Below are 6,082 nucleotides of genomic sequence, written 5' to 3'. Positions count from 1 at the left end.
TTAAACCATGACTGGCCAATCTTTGAAGAGGTAGCATAACCTTGAAGTGCCACTAACAAACCTTTCTCCATTCTTCTGATGTGATCCCTTTTTTTTTTCCCCACCTGCCTATAGCGCCGGTAGGTTTTCTTCAGGCGCCCGGCGGTCGGCCCAGGCCCGTCATGCTGCAGGCAATTTTTTTTATAGTGGTGCCATTTAGTATTGGCTCATGCTGCCGCCCAGAACTCATTCTTGATTTACTTGGATGGTTTAGCAGGGCTTAGGTATGACTAACATTGCAGAAACAGGGAGTTTTTAGATTTTTAGTGTGGCAACACATTGACAAATGTTTTAGTATGGACTGAACATCAAAGATATATATGGTAAATGGGTGCTTGTAGATCTTGACATTATATCTGTCAAGAGTCTCCAGTTGTATCCTCTCCCCCATCTCACTTGCAGGTGTGCTCCTCGGTGTCCTCCATGCAGGTGTGGCACTGCACGTAACAACACCAGTGAAACTTGCAGTTGCAGTGCCATGTCCGTGTGTACTGGTGAGTGTTGTACCTGCGGCCGCAGCACAGCAGGTCACAGCCACCTGGCCCTGATGATGAAGAGGAGCAGTGAAGGTCTGACCGATACTCTGTAACTCTAACTCTGTAACCATCACTTTGTAACGGTGCACTGTGCTGGGAATTTATAAAAAAGCTCTGCTGGGTTACAATTATTGTGTCGCGTTATGTCGAATTTTACTGCATACAGCCCCTAGGAGCACGGCAGGGAACTAGCAACAACATTGATGATTACGCTAAAAGGTGTGGAGAAACATACACTGTAAAATGCAAGTAGATTTTGAGGTCGCAATATATTACCTGACGAAGTTCTGTTGCATTTGCGGCCCACGGTGCCCGGCGAACCCACCGCGGGATTCATCTGGCAGTAGTTGGGACTCCTTTCCAAGTACACGAGATGAGACTTGCGGGGCCGTCGAGCTCTTCTCCTGACCCTCTCCAGACGCAGGTGAGGCGTGGATCTTCTCCGGCCCTGAGCAAATAAGGAGAATCACTTTTGCAACGAAAAATTCGTTGCTGTTACACCTCACCACTGGCGACATATGTGGCTTCCTGTAATGCTATCAATATCAATGTATGTAGGTGGGAGAGTATTATAATTATTATTATTATTGTTATTATTACTATTATTATTATTATTATTATTATTATTATTATTATTATTATTATTATTATTATTATTATTATTATTATTATTATTATTATTATTATTATTATTATTATTATTATTATTATTATTATTATTATTATTATTATTATTACTAGTAGTAGTAGTAGTAGTAGGAGTAGGAGTAGGAGTACGAGGAAACATGGAAACATGGAAACATAGACGAGTAGGCAGCAGAAAGCCTATTGGCTCATTGCGGGACTGCCTGCTTTCAGTGATTTAATGAATTCATCAGCCATAGGAGTGGCTTACGGAAAGGATTAAAGCACTTCTGGAGGAGGAGAAGGAGGAGGAGGAGGAGGAGGAGGAGGAGGATAATGATAAGAAGAAGAGGATGAAGAGAAGATGAAGAGGGAGAGGAGGTGAATGGAAGGGGAAGGGGGTGGAGAATACCTTATGCACTGAGACGGACTTTGCCTTCCTGTACTTGTGGAAGAGGTGCTTCCCGATGAAGGTGAAGGGCGGGAGGGTCTTCCAGCAGGTCTTGACGGTGCAGGAGCCCGACACGCCGTGGCACTTGCACTCCGTCCTCATCCCGCTCCGCACCGCCTGGGGGCAAGACGCGGGTTAGTGCTTCACGCCAACATGGGGACACGGCACCCCCTTGGCACCCCTGGAGCTGCACTCCTCCCTTCCCCCACCGCCCCATAGAAAAGGAAGTGTTCGCGATGATTGTAGTAATGAAAAAAAATTATCGCTATAATAATAATAATAATAATAATAATAATACATGTTATTATTATTATTATTATTATTATTATTATTATTATTATTATTATTATTATTATTATTATTATTTTTATCATTATATTTATTAGCAGGTGTTGTTATTGGTGGTGGTGGTGATGGCGGTGATGGTTCTGCTGTCGCTGCTGTCCTTGCTTCTGCTACTCTTGTTATACTGATGGAGCAGCCATCAGGACGAAAGGCAGCTATACAGTCGTTCTATTCATAAGCGGGTGCATACGCTATAGCTGCGCGTGGCTGCGGTGCTCATCTCTGTACCTTAGGCTTTTTGAGTCTGTGTTAAGTAAGAACCCAATATCCCGGGACACGGGCCAATGTGATATCCGGGATTGCCACAGTTTACCTTCCCCAGGTTTCCCCAGGTACCAATTTATCGACCAGCCCGGAAGGGAGGATGAACAGCTGGGTGAACTGCACGCCGACTGCCCGGGCCAGGATTCGAATCCAGGCCCGTGGATTCGTAACCAGGCGCGCATATTATTCTTAGCAGCAATATTAATGTGTTCAAAAGGAAAAGTATTAAAAAAATAGTGCAAGAAGAGAGATAACTAAAGTACCTTTAGTAACAATTATTACACTTCTAACAGCCGCATGTGCAAAGGAAAAAATTGGGGAACAGTGGCAGCAGGGACAAGTAGGGCAACAATAGGCAAATTTTCTAAGCAAGAACAGTTTCTGGTGAGCATGCACGTAGCCGCCGCTGCCTTGTGGAGGCGGCGCCCCGGACACTAACCCTGCGTCCCGCCCGGTTGTTGTGCAGGTTCATGAGGGCGCGGCCGTCCCCCTCCACCTCTCGGGCGTCCAGGAGCTCCCGCGCGAACCTGTCCCCGAACCTGCAGGCGGCCGGGAGGAGGAAGGAACAAGGGGCCGATGAGTATGGGGCTGCGTGCGTAACTTGTTGAATCTGTCTCATTATTGTGAGTGTTGGTATATCAGTATTTGGGTGTCCTGTGTATGAAAGTACGCTGTTTGGTGTACATGCACACGTAAGCTTGCTTCATTCTGAATGCCCCGCGTTTATCATCTTTCATATATGTTGTATTGGGGCATGACAGTAAGTCTGTGATATATATGTCCAGGAGAATGAAGAGTTCAAACAGGACATTCTTAACATGCACCTCTCACCTAATGTCGGCGCTGCAGCCGCCCCATTTCCACCCGGAGGAACTGTACCGCCCTCGCCTGCGGTCGTCACAGCCACAGGTTGCCGCGGGAGCAAGCGGTCGTGACGCTGTGGGTGACTCCCGCGCTGGTCACCGCGTACGTGTAGGCGGCCTCGCGGCTCCCTGTGGATACCAGTGAGAGGATTGGTGAGGGAGAACAGGTGAGGGCCTTCAGAGGTGCACCATCGCTCACCGCACTGAACTGTTCGTATTTGTCAATAACTAACCTGACATCCATTAATATTTTTGTTTTTTAGAATCATAGCTGTCATAATTCACAAGAGATTGATACACTAGGAACTTTCCTTTGTTGAGAAAAAAAATGTCAAGGAAGCCTTCAGCCATCCAGGTAACCACACCAAGAAGTCATTGTATATTCTTTTCCGTAGACCAACACAACTGAGATACGACAAATCAGATCATGTTCGCTGTTACTTATTTATGAATTCCTAAAAAAAATAATTAACATCAAGACAATTATTTGATTCCAAGTCATTCCTTGCGTGTAATGCGGCGTTCGGAAGAAGCGGGTGAAGGACTGCTGCCCCAGGCCACCGGTGCGGCAATAACCCAGCAGTGCCACATTCAAGGGCGGCCTGTCTGCGTGTGTTTGCCTTTTTCGTCATAATCACAGGGCGGCCCCTCGATGGTGATGTCCCGAGGGCTGATGGCGGGAGCAGCAGCACTGAAGAGTTCTGTGGCGCTATGTTTAACGTCTTGCCTCCACGAGATTATATGCCGAAAATGACCCACAGTTTGCTGCCTGCACTTTATGTCAGGCATGTATGGCGTCGCAGAGTCACAGAAGTCATGTGAGGTATTCTCGTCACAGATTTCATGCGGATACTTGCTGATGGGCCGTTACAACGCCAGAAAACGGGCACACAGATAAAGAAGCCCAACCGGTTCTGGCACCAGCGCTACGAGTGATTTAGATACAAAATTGTAGGGGACGCGTGGCTGGTGGGGCTGAGGCCGGCCATTAAGGGGGTGACTGGGCTTGCTGGGGAGGGGGAGGAGGCGGCCTACAGCATGATTGACGGGCGGCCACTTTTGATGCTCACCCAACTAGCTCCTTCAAGGCATGACATTTATTACTAATAAATTTTACTTTCGGTGCAATGATGGCCACGCTGACCACACACTGGCTCCCTCCCCTCCCCTCAGAGATGGGTGTGGCCAGCGCTGGCGGAAGTCGAGAGTGAACTCAGAAAGACCCAGTATTTATATATTTTGCATCTTACGAATGCTGTAAAAGTTGTCTGATAATGTGAAAACTTACATGAACTTTAGCGTTCATAATTAATGTGTTCAGTTAATGTGCATCTGCCACTGAAAGAGGAGCTGCGCCCCCAGCACAAACTACGCCACCGGGCGGATGGCAGGGCGGGTGTTTTCTTGTCCCCGGCCATACAGGCTTCGTGATGCGACAAATGATCTGGTTCAGTCCGGGGCCCCATCCTGCCCTGCTCAACTCACTCCCCTTGGTTTTTGTAAGATAATGTCCGCGGGCAGCGAGCCTCATTGGTGGCTTTTGTGCCAGATTCCCTCCGTTAGAAAAGGATCATCCACGAGAATGTACCTAACTGATTGTTAAGACTGGTGGCACAAAAGACTTTCTTCACTGACTGTCCACAACGCTTTCACAACGAGGGGGTGCAGGCCAGTCCCTGAATAGTGAACATGTCACGCAGTAAATCGGTCTGCAGATCATCTTCGAGAGGAGTTTTGAGCAAGTTGAAAGTTACATGAACACGGACACGTAGTTGGTAAACACTCATAACAAATCTGCTCATCGTGTAGGAAGGTTTACGAGAAGAGTGTTGATCAGTGAAGAAATATGGCAAACTGACCATGTCCTGGGGGGATCTTAACAGGCTAATGGACCTTTGAATTGGGTTTTAGAGAACAAAAATGACAATCGGTACAAAACGAGGATTACATGTTATTACGTAAACAAATAGAGCTGAGGGCAAAGAAGGAGATAAGTAGGGGGAGCGGCGAGGCCCATAATATCTCACCGCTGAGGCTTCCCGCCGTGACCACCAAATACCTGGACAAATTGTTTCCTGTAGGCCTGTCGGGGGCGCAGTCGGTCATGGGCACAGGCGGTGGTATATCTACGCCGGGGCTGGACGACGAGTAATTAGCTCATAATTGCTGTTGATAACGGTTACGAAGCAATTATGACGAGAGGCGTTACCTGCTAAGTGGTCTCTCGCGTACCTCTTGTGATATGGTGATAACACCCACACGCACGCACGCACATGGCCGCAGTTACACACGCACACACACACACACACACACACACACACACACACACACATAAAAAAAAATGCCCCCTTGGTGTTGTGGTTAAATTCTCAGTCTGCCATCACAGTATATCGAGGTTCGAACCTTTCTCAGGTCGAAAGCTGCTTCTGCTGACAAGGATTGGCTGCTGTCCCCTCCGGAGTAAGGGAGATGAAGGGACTAGTAGGCGAGGTCCCACGTATACTCAAAGGTCAGTTAAATGAGATCAAAGCTCTCTGGGAGGGTATCGATTGGTCTTCAAGAGTCCATCACGTGATCAGACCGTGAGTAAGTTAAACACACACACACACACACACACACACACACACACACACACACACACACACACACACACACACACACACACACACACACACACACACACAAATATAGTACTTTTAATTGTGTGGTATATAACAATGGTTAAGAATAACAATGTTTTGGTATAAAACTAAAACCTTCTAGCTCTCTTCGCAGAAACTGTTTTTTTGGAACAATCAAATTCTACATAAATGCCTAAGCTGAAATTGTTTTCCAGACGGACTGGCAAGAGAAACGCCAAGGCATCTCCATAGCCACCCTGCCCTAAAATTACATCATTGAGACGGCCACACGGCGCACATCAAGTCCAAGGCCACGGCCGCCCTGTATCCCGCCGCCCT

At 47.3% G+C, this 6,082-nt stretch overlaps 1 pseudogene; it reads right to left on the bottom strand.

Moving 5' to 3' along the window:
• Positions 1 to 226: 226 nt before the first annotated feature.
• LOC126991055 (protein Wnt-7b-like) lies at positions 227 to 3,366 on the bottom strand (annotated as a pseudogene).
• Positions 3,367 to 6,082: the final 2,716 nt, after the last annotated feature.

Source organism: Eriocheir sinensis, unplaced genomic scaffold, assembly GCF_024679095.1.
Source record: "Eriocheir sinensis breed Jianghai 21 unplaced genomic scaffold, ASM2467909v1 Scaffold234, whole genome shotgun sequence".
Lineage (NCBI taxonomy): Eukaryota > Metazoa > Arthropoda > Malacostraca > Decapoda > Varunidae > Eriocheir > Eriocheir sinensis.
The sequence above is the reverse complement of the archived record's forward strand: the minus strand, read 5'-3'. Positions and strand labels throughout refer to the sequence as shown.